Raw genomic sequence first — 19,012 nt, 5'->3', positions numbered from 1 at the left:
AGGGCTAGGGAATGGAACCAACGGATGGACAGAGGTCCAGCAACAGTGACCGAGGAGTGGTAAATAATCATGACAAACTCCTTTATGGCTCTTTGAAACCCACAAACCTAGTCCCTTAGGGTGCTTTCACATTGCATTTAGGCACCCGTTCAGTTGCACCGACGGGACTTACGTTTTGCAGGGGATTCGGATGTATGTTCAGACGGGACCATAGACTATAATGGTGCCGATTGAGCGAATGAATGGTTTTCCGTGCATCATTTTTGGGCGTATACATCTACTGGAGGCGGACACCCAGTTGTAGTCTACTATGCCTCCAGTAGGCGTACAAGCTCAAAAATGATGCACGGTCGTTCTGCCAACACCATTATAGTCTATGGCCCCGTCGGCGCAAACATGAATTTAGTTTTGCAGGGGATTTGGATGTAAGCCTCGTCGTGGATACTGAACGAGTGCCTGAACTCAATGTGAAAGCGACCTTACATGCAATGTAGTAGATGGTAGGAAGCTACCCATAACTATTGAGCCCCTATGCAGCTGCACATGTGGTATGTCCAACCCTGAACCATACAAACTGGAGATGAGATCCTGGTTGGGTTTTAGAGTCGATTTAAGTTGGCTATTTTTCCCTTCCCCCCCCTACTATAATTTCATCATACCATACAGTATCTTGCACAGAGGTGTTAAATGAGACATATTGGTGAACAAAAGTATAGAAAATGTTCACGGCTTCTTTTTTTTAGATATATATTTTCCCTGGATCACATTACATTACAGAACAGCTGCCTGTGTCTCGGAGAAAATAAATTGACACAAAGACTTCCTCGGTTCTCCTTTAAAAGAACAGTGGTAGGCCTTTTCGGAAGGAGAAGGCTCAGCAGAACTGTTCAATGAGAGGGTTGGGGACTTTTGCCAAGTCATTTAGGCTGCTAATTAGGCTCTTTTTAGGTCATTATACACTTAAGGTACAAGAGCGGATACACTTAGGCTTCTCTTCTGTGCTTATATTTAAACCATGCTCCCTCCAGCTTTGGCTTATCCCCCCCACCTCCACCCATCTCCAATCCATCTTGGCTTTTTGAAGATTCCCATTCCATAGCTCTGCTCCGGCCCGGGGCTAGCTCATTATTAGCGAGGTGAGATAGCCGCCTTTCACGTGTAAAGAAGCCTCATTCTTGTCCTGGGGAGAAATGCCATTATCCTTACAGAGTACCAAAAATACTCCTTCTCCTATTTCATGTTTGGAAGGGCTTATTTTTTTTCAAGTCCCAGGAAACATTCGATGCCGATGAATCACTGTTTGTATGAATATTTCCACTATTTATAAGAGAATCGGATCTCCATGGAAGTGCCCCTTGGAGACGGATAGGAATACGTGTCTGTCTGAACTCCTTTACCGAGAGTTAACTATTTCAGAGATAAAACTTCAAGACGTTCGCTTTCATGCGGGCTGCAAACGGCACACGGGGCTGATGGTACGGCTCGTAATTGTTATCATAGGCAGCCGTCGGATAGAGAAGAATACGTCAACTTTTGGCAAACGTACAGTATTATAGGAGGGAATGGTTCTGTATACATTCCGAGTCACTAATGCAAATATATAAAGAATTCCAATAAAGGAAAAATTCTCCAGTCTTGGTCAAGCGAATTGTAGAAGAAGGCAGTTTATGGGTGGACGGATCTGAATGCAGACGATCACAATGTAATCATTCTGTCTCTTCTATGCACATAATGTATAAGGCAGGAAATAATAAAATGACATCCCAGAACTACCTCCTGCAGTATTTTAGCGTTTGACAGATGGGTCAAAATCCAGAAAATATGTTCAACAGCTTGCAAAAAATGTAAGCAGAAAATGTTGAACAGAGGCCCCATGATGAACGGTCTGATTCATCATGACTGTGCCGCAAGCCAAGCTCTTCGTCTGCTGGTCTCTTAACCTCGCAGTGACCTTAGATGTCTTTCTGCTGATTAAAAAAGGGCAAAATTGTGAATTTCTGCTTCACCAGAGTTCAGACCAATCTGGCAAAATACAAAATATATATATATGGATTTTGATGCTTTTTATGAATTTTAAAGGGATTGTTTTACGAAAGCCATTTTACATAGGCAGATAGTTTGGTTAATGCTAATCACAGCCGATCAATAATATACCATTAATACCAATAATATAAGGTCTATCCTTAGGATAGGTCATCAATGTCTGATCGGTGGGGGTGCGACACCCAACACCCAGCCAATCAACTGTTCCCAGTGTCTGCCGAAACCGTTCAATTACAGAGCTGCAACAAAATAGTGGCCACGGCCGGGTACTGCACATCCACCCCTCATTTATTTAAATAGGTGGCCGATGTGCAGTACTCAGCCGCCGCCACTATACAGTCAATGGAGCTCTGCAACTCCGTAGCTGAGCAGTTCCAGCCACCACCGACACCGGGAACAGCTGACCGGTGGGGGCTGGAATCATCAGACATCGATGACCTATCCTAAGGTTAGGTCATCGATGTTAAAGTCCTGGATAACCCATTTAATAAAGGATTATCCCAGTTGGATCAAGCTATCACCTATCAGAATGGACAGCAGTGGTATAGTTGATGTAACATACCTGGCGGCGTCCTTGCATGGTGGTCCATCTCCCACTGTGCAAGAGCGCGCACTTGATCTCCAGTCCAGAATGTCTCTCTGGCTTCCCTCCATGCTGTCTGTTTGTGTCTGTTTCTGCTGCTTAAGGGCGGCGCCCGATCACTTCCTGCTTTTTGTACCTGCTGTGGGTCACACCCCTTGTGCGTCCTCAGCCTATTGCTGTCTGTCACCTGGTATATAGCTCAGCTGCTCCCATCTATTCCTGCCTGAGCATAGTGTTTCATTCAGTGTGTGCTTGCACTCTGAAGGTGCCAGGTCCCGTTCTGTGTTCTCTTGTCTGCCTATCCTGGAGGCTGTATTTCCAGGCCTGTCTGAACACGCTCCTAGCCTGTTCCTCCTGCCTTCTAGGGGCCGATTACCTAGACCCGTTCCTGTATCTTGTCTGACCTGTCTGAACACGCTCCTAGCCTGTTCCTCCCGCCTTCTAGGGGCTGATTACCTAGACCCGCTCCTGTATCTTGTCTGTCCTGTCTGAACACGCTCCTTGCCTGTTCGTCCTGCCTCTCTGGGGGCCGTATTCCCAGACCCGCTCCTGTATTCCGCTGCAGTGTCGGTCTCCTCCGTACACTCAGTTCCAGTCTGAACTCTCTCCTATCCTTTACCTGTTTTGCCTCTATGTCCGTTCCCTTCCTTTTTCTGCAGAGTCTGAACTCGTACCTAACTCCTGCTTGTTGTCTCTGTACTCCCGTTTGTGAGTTTGTGGTCCACTCGCTACTTCTCTGCTAGTACCCTGTGGGTGTCTGGCTCTGCCTTTCCCTTCCTGTCTGTTCCGTGTGAACAGAGCCCTGTCCCCCCTACTCAGCCTTGCCTGCTCTGACTCCTTTGCTCACCGCTCCGGCGGTTCTAGCCTGCTCTGACTCCTTTGCTCACCGCTCCGGCGGTTCTAGCCTGCTCTGACTCCTTTGCTCACCGCTCCGACGGTTCTAGCCTGCTCTGACTCCTTTGCTCACCGCTCCGGCGGTTCTAGCCTGCTCTGACTCCTTTGCTCACCGCTCCGGCGGTTCTAGCCTGCTCTGACTCCTTTGCTCACCGCTCCGGCGGTTCTAGCCTGCTCTGACTCCTTTGCTCACCGCTCCGGCGGTTCTAGCCTGCTCTGACTCCTTTGCTCACCGCTCCGGCGGTTCTAGCCTGCTCTGACTCCTTTGCTCACCGCTCCGGCGGTTCTAGCCTGCTCTGACTCCTTTGCTCACCGCTCCGGCGGTTCTAGCCTGCTCTGACTCCTTTGCTCACCGCTCCGGCGGTTCTAGTCTGCTCTGACTCCTTTGCTTACCGCTCCGGCGGTTCTAGCCTGCTCTGACCCTTTTGCTCACTGCTCCGGCAGCCTTGCTCCGCTCTGACCCTTTTTGCTCACTGCTCCGGCAGTCCTGTCCTGCCCTGCTTCTGCCCGCTGCTCCGGCAGTCCTGTCCTGCCCTGCTTCTGCCCGCTGCTCCGGCAGTCCTGTCCTGCCCTGCTTCTGCCCGCTGCTCCGGCAGTCCTGTCCTGCCCTGCTTCTGCCCGCTGCTCCGGCAGTCCTGTCCTGCCCTGCTTCTGCCCGCTGCTCCGGCAGTCCTGTCCTGCCCTGCTTGTGCTCGCTGCTCCTGCAGCCCCGTCCTGCTCTGTTCTTGCCCACCGCTTCGGGCGTTCCCTCTCTGCTGTGGTTGTCTACCGCATCTGCGGTTCTGTGACCCAGTCTGTACTGGGTCTTAACCTTTCTGTGCTCCAGCCCGTCCTTTCGGCCTGTACCCCTCTGCCTGTATTGTTCCTGAGTCCCAGTGTGTACTGGGTCCTATCCCGCCTGTGTTCCTACCTGCTAGTGCCTCCCTGTCTGCACTCTAGCTGCGCTTGCCTTTACCCGCCTGCCTGCATACCAGTCGTGCCTGCCTATACCCTCCAGTCTGTGCGCCAGCCTAACCAGCCTGTTCCAGTAATCCCTGTGTGGGTCAACCCCCGTGTCCGGAGTTTGACCTGGAGTAGCACCTGGTCCCTCTGCCCGGTTTCTCCCTGGTGCACTGGCGTCGTATGCCGTCGTGCCATCTTGGTCGGATCGGCCAGATACTTAGTCACGCCCCTCCAGGCACTCTCCGGTTCATGGTCCAGTGGAACCACAACACCCGCACACGCCAGTCAGTCCGGGTGTGTGCATAACAGCATGCTCAGGCCATGGTTCCCGTTGAGCCCCACGGCCTTCGCTCTCTGAGAAGTTTTCCAGCGAATACATGCATTAAAAATAAATAAATAAAATTTTTTTTTTTTTTTCTCTGCTGAGTTCCAGGCGAATTACGCACCCGTCCAGATGGATCTATCTGCTCTCGTTCCTGCGGATCCGCCACGTTACTATGGGGATCCAAGACAAAGTCGTGCATTTGTGGAGCAATGCATGCTACACTTCAAGTTCTACCCTCTATGTTTTCCCACCGATCGGGTTAAGGTGGCATTCATTATGTCTTACCTGGCGGGTGATGCCTTGGAATGGATCAACCCCCTATATGAAACACAGGATCCAATCCTCCTGGACCTAATGGCCTTCCTGGTGGCCTTTCTAATGGTCTTCGATGATCCTAACCCGGAGGCTCCTGCTGAAACTTCACCTCCCAATATCCCGGAGCAGCCCCGATGGGTAATGTGTGTGGATAGCGCAATAGTCCTCCAGCCCAATGAGACTACTGTCCACCCAGAATCTTCACAGGGTGACTACGCTTTCCGGAATACATCTCCCAACCTCAAGAGGCAGTCCAGACGTGCTAGACGTAGAGGCAAGCCGTCACGCCAGGGTCTGTCCTCCCTGAGACCTCCTGACCCCAACCTTGAAGTCCCTACTGAAGCTTCATCTCCCTGTATCCCGGAGAAGCCCCAACGGGTAATGTGCGTGGGTAGTGCTCCGGTTCTCCTGCCCGAAGAGACTTCTGCCCATCCAGACTCCACACAGGAGAACTTCCTGCACCCGGCATCAGATGCTTCACCCACTTTAACCGGTGTGCATGTCCAAGGATGCTCCAAAGCTGTGGTTACCTCTGAGTCTGTGCACCTCTACTACCTGGCGGAGGACCCCCTGTTGCCTCCTGAATCCTCCGGGATACCACTCGATGACAAATGGAGAGAGACTTCTCTACACTCGGTACTCGATACTTTGTCCGCTTCGTCCTGTGAGCCTGACAATCGGTACCCCAAAGTGGTAGTTACCCCCGAGTCTCTACACCCCTCCGACCAGGCGGAGGACCTCCAGTTGTCTCCAGAACCCTTCGGGGTGCTACCTGGTAGCGAAAGGACAGAGACTCTCCTATACTCTGTACCTGATACCTCGCTCGCTTCGTCCAGTGAGTCCAACCTAGTGTACTCCGAAGCAGAGGTTACTCCCGAGTCTCTACACCCCTCCGACCAGGCGGAGGACCTCCAGTTGTCTCCAGAACCCTTCGGGGTGCTACCTGGTAGCGAAAGGACAGAGACTCTCCTTTACTCTGTACCTGATACCTCGCTCGCTTCGTCCAGTGAGTCCAACCTAGTGTACTCTGAAGCAGAGGTTACCCGTGAGTCTCTACACCCTTCTGACCAGGCGGAGGACCGCCAGTTGTCTCCAGAACCCTTCGGGGTGCCACCTGGTGGTGAATGGACAGAGACTTTCCTATACTCGGTACCCGATACCTCGCCTGCTTCGTCCAGTGAGTCCGACCTAGTGTACTCTGAAGCAGATGTTTTCTCTGAGCCTCTGCACTCTTCTGACCCGGCGGAGGACCTCCAGTTGTTTCCTGAATCCTCCGGGGTACCACCAGATAACAAAGAGACAGTGACTTTTCCTCATTATGTACCTGATAACCCGTCTATTTCTTCCTGTGAGCTTGACAAGATGTACCTCGAAGCAGAGATTACCCCCAAGTCTCTGTCCCCCTCCAACCCGGTGAAGGACTTCCAGTTGTCTCTTGTACCCTCTGGGGTGCCACCTGAAAATATGTGGAGAGAGACTTCCTTGTGTGCTGTTCCTGGTACTCCACCCGTTTCGTCTGTTGCTGAGGATGGCTGGATAGGAGGTAGCATCCTAGCTAACCAGATGAGATCAGTTTTTCCTGTGGACAGTGGAAGTGATCTCCTTGAAGTGAACGACTGGTCCTCGAATTCCCTGCGGAAGATTCTGGCAGGCCTGAAGAAGAGGGGGCGTAAGGGGGGGGGGGTACTGTAACATACCTGGCGGCGTCCTTGCATGGTGGTCCATCTCCCACTGTGCAAGAGCGCGCACTTGATCTCCAGTCCAGAATGTCTCTCTGGCTTCCCTCCATGCTGTCTGTTTGTGTTTGTTTCTGCTGCTTAAGGGCGGCGCCCGATCACTTCCTGCTTTTTGTACCTGCTGTGGGTCACACCCCTTGTGCGTCCTCAGCCTATTGCTGTCTGTCACCTGGTATATAGCTCAGCTGCTCCCATCTATTCCTGCCTGAGCATAGTGTTTCATTCAGTGTGTGCTTGCACTCTGAAGGTGCCAGGTCCCGTTCTGTGTTCTCTTGTCTGCCTATCCTGGAGGCTGTATTTCCAGGATTGTCTGAACACGCTCCTAGCCTGTTCCTCCTGCCTTCTAGGGGCCGATTACCTAGACCCGTTCCTGTATCTTGTCTGACCTGTCTGAACACGCTCCTAGCCTGTTCCTCCCGCCTTCTAGGGGCTGATTACCTAGACCCGCTCCTGTATCTTGTCTGTCCTGTCTGAACACGCTCCTTGCCTGTTCGTCCTGCCTCTCTGGGGGCCGTATTCCCAGACCCGCTCCTGTATTCCGCTGCAGTGTCGGTCTCCTCCTTACACTCAGTTCCAGTCTGAACTCTCTCCTATCCTTTACCTGTTTTGCCTCTATGTCCGTTCCCTTCCTTTTTCTGCAGAGTCTGAACTCGTACCTAACTCCTGCTTGTTGTCTCTGTACTCCCGTTTGTGAGTTTGTGGTCCACTCGCTACTTCTCTGCTAGTACCCTGTGGGTGTCTGGCTCTGCCTTTCCCTTCCTGTCTGTTCCGTGTGAACAGAGCCCTGTCCCCCCTACTCAGCCTTGCCTGCTCTGACTCCTTTGCTCACCGCTCCGGCGGTTCTAGCCTGCTCTGACTCCTTTGCTCACCGCTCCGGCGGTTCTAGCCTGCTCTGACTCCTTTGCTCACCGCTCCGACGGTTCTAGCCTGCTCTGACTCCTTTGCTCACCGCTCCGGCGGTTCTAGCCTGCTCTGACTCCTTTGCTCACCGCTCCGGCGGTTCTAGCCTGCTCTGACTCCTTTGCTCACCGCTCCGGCGGTTCTAGCCTGCTCTGACTCCTTTGCTCACCGCTCCGGCGGTTCTAGCCTGCTCTGACTCCTTTGCTCACCGCTCCGGCGGTTCTAGCCTGCTCTGACTCCTTTGCTCACCGCTCCGGCGGTTCTAGCCTGCTCTGACTCCTTTGCTCACCGCTCCGGCGGTTCTAGTCTGCTCTGACTCCTTTGCTTACCGCTCCGGCGGTTCTAGCCTGCTCTGACCCTTTTGCTCACTGCTCCGGCAGCCTTGCTCCGCTCTGACCCTTTTTGCTCACTGCTCCGGCAGTCCTGTCCTGCCCTGCTTCTGCCCGCTGCTCCGGCAGTCCTGTCCTGCCCTGCTTCTGCCCGCTGCTCCAGCAGTCCTGTCCTGCCCTGCTTCTGCCCGCTGCTCCGGCAGTCCTGTCCTGCCCTGCTTCTGCCCGCTGCTCCGGCAGTCCTGTCCTGCCCTGCTTCTGCCCGCTGCTCCGGCAGTCCTGTCCTGCCCTGCTTGTGCTCGCTGCTCCTGCAGCCCCGTCCTGCTCTGTTCTTGCCCACCGCTTCGGGCGTTCCCTCTCTGCTGTGGTTGTCTACCGCATCTGCGGTTCTGTGACCCAGTCTGTACTGGGTCTTAACCTTTCTGTGCTCCAGCCCGTCCTTTCGGCCTGTACCCCTCTGCCTGTATTGTTCCTGAGTCCCAGTGTGTACTGGGTCCTATCCCGCCTGTGTTCCTACCTGCTAGTGCCTCCCTGTCTGCACTCTAGCTGCGCTTGCCTTTACCCGCCTGCCTGCATACCAGTCGTGCCTGCCTATACCCTCCAGTCTGTGCGCCAGCCTAACCAGCCTGTTCCAGTAATCCCTGTGTGGGTCAACCCCCGTGTCCGGAGTTTGACCTGGAGTAGCACCTGGTCCCTCTGCCCGGTTTCTCCCTGGTGCACTGGCGTCGTATGCCGTCGTGCCATCTTGGTCGGATCGGCCAGATACTTAGTCACGCCCCTCCAGGCACTCTCCGGTTCATGGTCCAGTGGAACCACAACACCCGCACACGCCAGTCAGTCCGGGCGTGTGCATAACAGCATGCTCAGGCCATGGTTCCCGTTGAGCCCCACGGCCTTCGCTCTCTGAGAAGTTTTCCAGCGAATACATGCATTAAAAATAAATAAATAAAATTTATTTTTTTTTTTCTCTGCTGAGTTCCAGGCGAATTACGCACCCGTCCAGATGGATCTATCTGCTCTCGTTCCTGCGGATCCGCCACGTTACTATGGGGATCCAAGACAAAGTCGTGCATTTGTGGAGCAATGCATGCTACACTTCAAGTTCTACCCGCTATGTTTTCCCACCGATCGGGTTAAGGTGGCATTCATTATGTCTTACCTGGCGGGTGATGCCTTGGAATGGATCAACCCCCTATATGAAACACAGGATCCGATCCTCCTGGACCTAATGGCCTTCCTGGTGGCCTTTCTAATGGTCTTCGATGATCCTAACCCGGAGGCTCCTGCTGAAACTTCACCTCCCAATATCCCGGAGCAGCCCCGATGGGTAATGTGTGTGGGTAGCGCAATAGTCCTCCAGCCCAATGAGACTACTGTCCACCCAGAATCTTCACAGGGTGACTACGCTTTCCGGAATACATCTCCCAACCTCAAGAGGCAGTCCAGACGTGCTAGACGTAGAGGCAAGCCGTCACGCCAGGGTCTGTCCTCCCTGAGACCTCCTGACCCCAACCTTGAAGTCCCTACTGAAGCTTCATCTCCCTGTATCCCGGAGAAGCCCCAACGGGTAATGTGCGTGGGTAGTGCTCCGGTTCTCCTGCCCGAAGAGACTTCTGCCCATCCAGACTCCACACAGGAGAACTTCCTGCACCCGGCATCAGATGCTTCACCCACTTTAACCGGTGTGCATGTCCAAGGATGCTCCAAAGCTGTGGTTACCTCTGAGTCTGTGCACCTCTACTACCTGGCGGAGGACCCCCTGTTGCCTCCTGAATCCTCCGGGATACCACTCGATGACAAATGGAGAGAGACTTCTCTACACTCGGTACTCAATACTTTGTCCGCTTCGTCCTGTGAGCCTGACAATCGGTACCCCAAAGTGGTAGTTACCCCCGAGTCTCTACACCCCTCCGACCAGGCGGAGGACCTCCAGTTGTCTCCAGAACCCTTCGGGGTGCTACCTGGTAGCGAAAGGACAGAGACTCTCCTATACTCTGTACCTGATACCTCGCTCGCTTCGTCCAGTGAGTCCAACCTAGTGTACTCCGAAGCAGAGGTTACTCCCGAGTCTCTACACCCCTCCGACCAGGCGGAGGACCTCCAGTTGTCTCCAGAACCCTTCGGGGTGCTACCTGGTAGCGAAAGGACAGAGACTCTCCTTTACTCTGTACCTGATACCTCGCTCGCTTCGTCCAGTGAGTCCAACCTAGTGTACTCTGAAGCAGAGGTTACCCGTGAGTCTCTACACCCTTCTGACCAGGCGGAGGACCGCCAGTTGTCTCCAGAACCCTTCGGGGTGCCACCTGGTGGTGAATGGACAGAGACTTTCCTATACTCGGTACCCGATACCTCGCCTGCTTCGTCCAGTGAGTCCGACCTAGTGTACTCTGAAGCAGATGTTTTCTCTGAGCCTCTGCACTCTTCTGACCCGGCGGAGGACCTCCAGTTGTTTCCTGAATCCTCCGGGGTACCACCAGATAACAAAGAGACAGTGACTTTTCCTCATTATGTACCTGATAACCCGTCTATTTCTTCCTGTGAGCTTGACAAGATGTACCTCGAAGCAGAGATTACCCCCAAGTCTCTGTCCCCCTCCAACCCGGTGAAGGACTTCCAGTTGTCTCTTGTACCCTCTGGGGTGCCACCTGAAAATATGTGGAGAGAGACTTCCTTGTGTGCTGTTCCTGGTACTCCACCCGTTTCGTCTGTTGCTGAGGATGGCTGGATAGGAGGTAGCATCCTAGCTAACCAGATGAGATCAGTTTTTCCTGTGGACAGTGGAAGTGATCTCCTTGAAGTGAACGACTGGTCCTCGAATTCCCTGCGGAAGATTCTGGCAGGCCTGAAGAAGAGGGGGCGTAAGGGGGGGGGGTACTGTAACATACCTGGCGGCGTCCTTGCATGGTGGTCCATCTCCCACTGTGCAAGAGCGCGCACTTGATCTCCAGTCCAGAATGTCTCTCTGGCTTCCCTCCATGCTGTCTGTTTGTGTTTGTTTCTGCTGCTTAAGGGCGGCGCCCGATCACTTCCTGCTTTTTGTACCTGCTGTGGGTCACACCCCTTGTGCGTCCTCAGCCTATTGCTGTCTGTCACCTGGTATATAGCTCAGCTGCTCCCATCTATTCCTGCCTGAGCATAGTGTTTCATTCAGTGTGTGCTTGCACTCTGAAGGTGCCAGGTCCCGTTCTGTGTTCTCTTGTCTGCCTATCCTGGAGGCTGTATTTCCAGGCCTGTCTGAACACGCTCCTAGCCTGTTCCTCCTGCCTTCTAGGGGCCGATTACCTAGACCCGTTCCTGTATCTTGTCTGACCTGTCTGAACACGCTCCTAGCCTGTTCCTCCCGCCTTCTAGGGGCTGATTACCTAGACCCGCTCCTGTATCTTGTCTGTCCTGTCTGAACACGCTCCTTGCCTGTTCGTCCTGCCTCTCTGGGGGCCGTATTCCCAGACCCGCTCCTGTATTCCGCTGCAGTGTCGGTCTCCTCCGTACACTCAGTTCCAGTCTGAACTCTCTCCTATCCTTTACCTGTTTTGCCTCTATGTCCGTTCCCTTCCTTTTTCTGCAGAGTCTGAACTCGTACCTAACTCCTGCTTGTTGTCTCTGTACTCCCGTTTGTGAGTTTGTGGTCCACTCGCTACTTCTCTGCTAGTACCCTGTGGGTGTCTGGCTCTGCCTTTCCCTTCCTGTCTGTTCCGTGTGAACAGAGCCCTGTCCCCCCTACTCAGCCTTGCCTGCTCTGACTCCTTTGCTCACCGCTCCGGCGGTTCTAGCCTGCTCTGACTCCTTTGCTCACCGCTCCGGCGGTTCTAGCCTGCTCTGACTCCTTTGCTCACCGCTCCGACGGTTCTAGCCTGCTCTGACTCCTTTGCTCACCGCTCCGGCGGTTCTAGCCTGCTCTGACTCCTTTGCTCACCGCTCCGGCGGTTCTAGCCTGCTCTGACTCCTTTGCTCACCGCTCCGGCGGTTCTAGCCTGCTCTGACTCCTTTGCTCACCGCTCCGGCGGTTCTAGCCTGCTCTGACTCCTTTGCTCACCGCTCCGGCGGTTCTAGCCTGCTCTGACTCCTTTGCTCACCGCTCCGGCGGTTCTAGCCTGCTCTGACTCCTTTGCTCACCGCTCCGGCGGTTCTAGTCTGCTCTGACTCCTTTGCTTACCGCTCCGGCGGTTCTAGCCTGCTCTGACCCTTTTGCTCACTGCTCCGGCAGCCTTGCTCCGCTCTGACCCTTTTTGCTCACTGCTCCGGCAGTCCTGTCCTGCCCTGCTTCTGCCCGCTGCTCCGGCAGTCCTGTCCTGCCCTGCTTCTGCCCGCTGCTCCAGCAGTCCTGTCCTGCCCTGCTTCTGCCCGCTGCTCCGGCAGTCCTGTCCTGCCCTGCTTCTGCCCGCTGCTCCGGCAGTCCTGTCCTGCCCTGCTTCTGCCCGCTGCTCCGGCAGTCCTGTCCTGCCCTGCTTGTGCTCGCTGCTCCTGCAGCCCCATCCTGCTCTGTTCTTGCCCACCGCTTCGGGCGTTCCCTCTCTGCTGTGGTTGTCTACCGCATCTGCGGTTCTGTGACCCAGTCTGTACTGGGTCTTAACCTTTCTGTGCTCCAGCCCGTCCTTTCGGCCTGTACCCCTCTGCCTGTATTGTTCCTGAGTCCCAGTGTGTACTGGGTCCTATCCCGCCTGTGTTCCTACCTGCTAGTGCCTCCCTGTCTGCACTCTAGCTGCGCTTGCCTTTACCCGCCTGCCTGCATACCAGTCGTGCCTGCCTATACCCTCCAGTCTGTGCGCCAGCCTAACCAGCCTGTTCCAGTAATCCCTGTGTGGGTCAACCCCCGTGTCCGGAGTTTGACCTGGAGTAGCACCTGGTCCCTCTGCCCGGTTTCTCCCTGGTGCACTGGCGTCGTATGCCGTCGTGCCATCTTGGTCGGATCGGCCAGATACTTAGTCACGCCCCTCCAGGCACTCTCCGGTTCATGGTCCAGTGGAACCACAACACCCGCACACGCCAGTCAGTCCGGGCGTGTGCATAACAGTTGACTGTTTCCAGCAGTCTTATAGAGAGTTCATGAAGCCGCGGTTGAGCATGTTCAATGTTGCTAGATTCCATCAGGAATAAAAGTGTCCCGTTCTGCCAATCGGTGGGGCATTTGGACCCCCACTGATCTGAAAGCTATGACCTATCATGTGGATGGGTGATAACTTATTCCAACCACAGAACCACTTTAAACTTTCATTTACATGCGCAAATCATTGTAAATATCCAAGCTGTGTGGGGGCAAACAACCATAAGATCATTAGTTTGTCCCCAAGCAGTATGGATTATTTTTGGCAAGAAATCAGCACCAGGTGATGTGCTGCATACAAACGATAATTTTTAGGCCCACATAAAAGATACAATCAATGACAATCAAGCGTTTGCTTAATTTGTTGGTTGTTCACTGGGCATGTTTACAGAGGGCAATCAAGAACAAGTACTCTTATGAACATTTTCATCATCGGATTGTGTAAAAGGGCCTTGAAGGGCTGTTCCAGAGAATAAAAATCCTTAAAGGCCTCAGAGTGGTTAAAAAAAGTATATAATACTCACCTTTCCTAATCCTTTGCAAATCCCATTCTGGAACTTACCCGGTCTATGCTAGTCTGAGCTTCCTGCATAGTAGTCAACTATGGATAGATGCCAACCATTTCCTGGGCTGAAAGGGGGTGGTGTTTATAAATACCTCACCCAAAAATTGTCGTTCCATCACAGACCGGGGGTCTTACCAGAAGATTAGAGGCCGAGTTATGGGTGGTTCTGTCCTTCACTCATGGCCAGAAATGCACACTCAGCCAATCACAGTGACCCTTCATAGCCAGTGATTGGATGAGAGGTAATTTCTGTTGTGTTGAGGACTGCATCGGAAAGCACCTGAGAAAGAGCTATGGAGATTCGAGAAGCGTGGGCACTCTAAGCAATCACTTCTATTTTCTTGAAACACCTCTTTAAACTAGCATGGTGATCAGCATCAGTCGTGGGTCTGCCTTCCCTATACCCAAGCACTCAGTTGTCTGACCACTTTATTTTTCTTCTGGTACCCCCATCAAGTGGAAAACAGAGACTGAAGTCCATGCTGATTTTCAAGCAGACGCCTCGCAGACCAATACTATGTCCACATGCGGTGGGTGACTAATTGCCAATTTATTTTTTAGGTATAACTGAGATGTTACTCTCGACGTGAGTGTCTTCTCGACCACACGATGGAAATGTAGCACCCTGAGGATTCGGCTGCTACAGGGGTATTACACCTCAAGCCAGAGGTGTGGTATTCCACTCCCGGGTAAGGATGGAGTGTGGAACTGAGCTCAGTAGGCTGCATGCACTACATACATCCCATTTCCGGGGGACAGACCAATGGTACTCCCACTAGAGAAATGTGCAGGTACGACAGCGTCTGTCCCTGGCTGGAGTGGGAGGGGGGTGGAACATCCCAGTAGTGTAGGGGCAGATAGGGGGAGCAGTCTGGGTAATGCTAGGAGCTCATTGGGTGCTGGTCACCTGAGCTCACACATAGAGGGAGTATAAAAGGTGGGAACCATCTTAGAACAGGGTCTTTTGTAGAGGTTTGGTCCGACAAGCAGAGCAGCTCAGCCAGCTCCAAGGCCAAGAGAGTGAGAGAGAGGAGAAAAGAAGGACCCAGAGGGGGAGAAGAGGGAACTCCAAGAACCCAAAATTAGACCAGAGGGTGAAGAGTTGGCACAAGGGTACCGGATCCCAAGCTGGTGGAGGGCACTAATCCTTAGCCAGAGACCGGAGGTCGTGGGCAGGATCTGCCACGACCACCCACTAAATCCACCCGGAAGGCAAACCAAGAATAGGGTCAGGGAACCCAGAGACAAGGGTTTTACCAACAAGAGGCCCGAGGGAGCCGGACTTAGGTGGATCCCTGGTGGGGAAGGCCAGAGAGAAGGACAAGTCAGAAAGGGAGCTCAGGAACACGCTCCAGAATCACCTGGGGGTTGGCCGAGTCCAGGACCTGGTGGACGCAGCACGGCTCGGGTGGTCACTCAAGGCCGGAGTGACCAACACAAAAGCAGTAAGTAAAAACCCTGAACTGCACAGCCCGACTCTGAGTTTCATTACCATCCTCACTGCACCTCCACAACCACCATCCTCTGCAACTGACCCCCTGAGGCTATACCCCTCCCGTTGGGGGTTATACTACCTGAGCTGCACACACACCACCAGCCTCAGCGGACCCTGCTGCAGCGGCGGCCGTAGTGACCGCAAATCAACGGGTGGCGTAGTCGACACTAAAGAACATCCAGTAACATCTGTAGGACTGCCACACACTGAGCTTGACACCCTGGGCACGGACCGGGTCACCGCCACTCGGAGACTACAACCCCCATCTGATCCGGCTCCGGGTATCCCCCAAACAACACTGGCCCAGGGGGCGCGTCAGAAACATGTCCTTATTGTTTATGTTGTTTATGTTCAGGAGAAGAATATCGGTCAGGATCATATGATGTACAGACAGGGTCGTTACAAAACTCAGTTCTGAGTTGTGTGTCCATGACACGATCAGGACAGATTTTTCAGGATCTACTGATCTGTAATAAAGAGCCAAAGGTACTCCGTAATCATCCCTCTACTCTCAATACCTATGGCATTGCCACCACTGGAATGAGTCTCGAATGATAATTAAACCATGATCATATTGCCATTTCTTTACAACTATTTTCAACTCTATTAAGAAATTCATTAATAACATTTTGTTGACTTCCGTATAGAGTTCATTGACCACTGCCATATTTCTTCTCATCTTCTATGACTTGAGAGTCCATGTCAGAGAGATGTATATGTAAAATATCAGCTGCGAGGAATGCAGAGAATTCTATAGCAAGTTGGGGCTGGATGCGGATAATGTAAGTGTGTATGAATGAGTTACCATTAACCCTTTTATGCAAAGAGTAGTTAATAACTGCCTCTTCATAAAGCAAAACCCAAGATTTCCATGAGGTTTCCATTCAGTGGCCAAAAGTAAATCAAAAATGAAAAATGTTTGTATAAGGTTTTGGACAATTTTGTGGGTGCTCATTACTTTCATTGAATTAATGTGTTTAGCCTAAACGAAAGCCAAATTGGATATGACATGCTTGGGGGCTGGGATTTGACGACCTCTATTGGATCAAGCCGGTTATAAAAGGGGGTAGGTAAACCAAACAAGACCAGACCATATTTGAAGGCAATGGTATCCAACTTGAAGCTTTTGGCTAGGGGCAAAGTATAACTTTCAACATGTTTGAGTACATTTTACAAATGCTTTTCCTTAACTTTTTTTCCAATACAGAAATATCGACAGTATGTGTCAGATTCAGATAGTGCCAGGGTTGGACTGGACTGCCAAAGCACCAGAGATTCCTTTGATGGTCCCGGGCTCAGACACAATAATAGATCTTCAGAATTAATTCTTCTGGTGGAACCAAACAAGAACAATCCACTACTGAATATGTTAGCGCCAGAGATGGCTTAAAGGAAGGAAACCTGTTTGGAAGTCCTGTTGACATATGACCAGGGTAAGACTATGGTCACATAACTATTTTCCGTTACATTCGGTGCATGCACAGGAAAGCTCCCAGCACGTAAACCGAATGTATCCACAGGTCACTGGGGAATTCTGGTAACAGAAGGTTTATGTGACGTGAAGAAATAGTGCTGTTGCTTCCAAAGCATCCAGCAACTGTTACAAATAACACAAGCAAAGGAGACAGGAAGTGTTGTGCTTCAGAAGCATCCAGCTACTAGAGGGGTTAACACAGTCTCAGAGACAGGGAGTGTTTTAGCAGAGCCCCAGGGGGATTGTGGGGAACTTGTTATTGTAGTCTGGCTGAAGCTGAAGAGAAAGGTGATGTATTATCTGGATCTGACAGAAGGCAACTGAACATGATTCAGATCAGGAGAGAAACTAAACACAGGTCAGATAAACTCCCTGAACTAACAGTGCAGAGTATTATCGGGCAGGAAGATAAGGACTGGAAGGAATTGTGTCACAGGGATCATCTCCCTCATCAAACCCTCCCCCCTCCATCTCCATGCAGGATAAAAAATGCTGTGTACTATTGAGTCCTTGTGAAAGAAAAGCCTGTAGTTGTGTATGCATAGAAGTGTGCTGCTAAGAGATCTAATCTATGCTGAATTATGCTACTGAAGAGACTGTAATTCTGTGCCTTGTGAAGAAACTACTGTATTGTTACGGTTCCCTCAGAATTCCAAAGAATTCATGAAACCAGTCTCGTCCTATCTGAACCTAGCGGTGTGCGTGTAACATTTAGATGTGATGTGAGCAAAGCCTAAGCCACATACTGGATATGACACTGTTACTGTACAGGGGCCACTACCAAATGTTTTACCCAGAAGCTTTTGATAACCTTAATTTAGTCCTCTTTGGTGCTAAATAAGTAATGAGAAATAAATAATAAATCCTACACCCTTATGAGAAGTATCTGGAATTGTTTGCCTGGGCTCATACCACAGAAATGGTGGAAGGTACTGTTAGTTTACTCTCCTACATACTGTTAGCAAAGTAAAAAGTTATGGAATGACCTCCCGCCTTGTCAGCAGAAGTAATGGAACATCGGCTTTACCTGACCCGGAAATTAAGAAATTAAGATTTTGTGGGTTAGGGTCAAAACAATTGAGAAATGTATCAATTAGATTAGTAAAACATGGCTGCTTCCTTCCAAAAAAACAGCACGAATTCAGCCCACAGATTCTGGGTAATATTGTAGCTCAGCCTCATATTGATCTTTTGTCTTGAATATTTTCCAAATTGTTTGAAAATTGCCTTATAACCCTTCCCAGATTGATGGGCAGCAGCAATTGCTCCTCTAAGATCATTACAGATGTATTTCTTGCTTAGCAATTTGTTAACATCCACATTAATGCTCTAGACCAGCAAACTGTCCAAACTTCTGCTTTTATAAAGGTCAATCAAGGGCATTTGAAAGGCAGCATGTGCTTTGAGAGCAGTAAGCATGTAGGGGGGCAATGTATTTTTTATATATTTAGGGGGCTCAGTGTGCAAATTTTGATATATTCAAAGGGTACTGTCACGGGTGTGTCAGATGTATCAGAAGGTCACTGCGTTTGGCATTGCAGATGCCTTCTTAATCCTTCTGACTTTTGGACCCAGTGGCAACCTCCCTCCTGCTCTGATTGACACACCCTGGCCTGGGTGTTTATAAACTGTCAGTCTGCTTCAGAGAGTCACCGGTGACTCTCATTTTTCCCTTGTGAAGGCTTGGAGCTATAGCAGTCGGCTAGGTTCCTCTGGTGCCCTTAGAGAACATTTGGTGTTATCTCTCTGGTGTCTGCTCAAGCTAAGTTTTCCTTCCTTTGTTTGTCTCCCTTGTTGTCATTAGTTTATAGTGGGGACTGACCAGTGCTTACCCCCCTCCCTATCTAGGGCCTACCTCTAGGGATACACAGGGCTTAGGTTTCCTGCTTGGCGGTTGGTGTGGAACCAATATAGGGAAGATAGGGTAGGCAGGGTGTTATTAGATCTGCCCATGGGTCTCCGCTCCCCCCTTTCCATAGTGTCTGGGCTTCCTTCCCCTTGTACCTTCATGTTGCACTTAGTTTTTCCCACACTGTGCATGACAGGTACACTATATGCATTTTTGGCAAGATAAATAATTTTTCGCAAAAAGTGCCTCTAGTCCAAAAAGATTATAGAACAGTAACTAACATATACAGTTGTGGCACCCCATGGGTCTGGTTTCCCACAGTAATGCAATGTTATGTCTGAGAGCAGGTGGGAGGTCCTTTGGTCAGGGATCCTGTGCCAGCCACACCTCCTGCCCAGTCTTGGGAGGGGAAGAACTTCCCCTATATAAACCCGGGGCTGAGGCAGGGTTAGGAGTAGAGAAGAAGTAGAGACGAGAAACAGTCATAGGAAGAAACAGCAGAAGCTCAGTGGGAGCAATAC

The sequence above is a fragment of the Phyllobates terribilis genome, unplaced genomic scaffold, assembly GCF_046119375.1.
Source record: "Phyllobates terribilis strain yellow unplaced genomic scaffold, ASM4611937v1 Scaffold_10__3_contigs__length_209671492, whole genome shotgun sequence".
Lineage (NCBI taxonomy): Eukaryota > Metazoa > Chordata > Amphibia > Anura > Dendrobatidae > Phyllobates > Phyllobates terribilis.
This window is presented reverse-complemented; position numbering follows the sequence as displayed.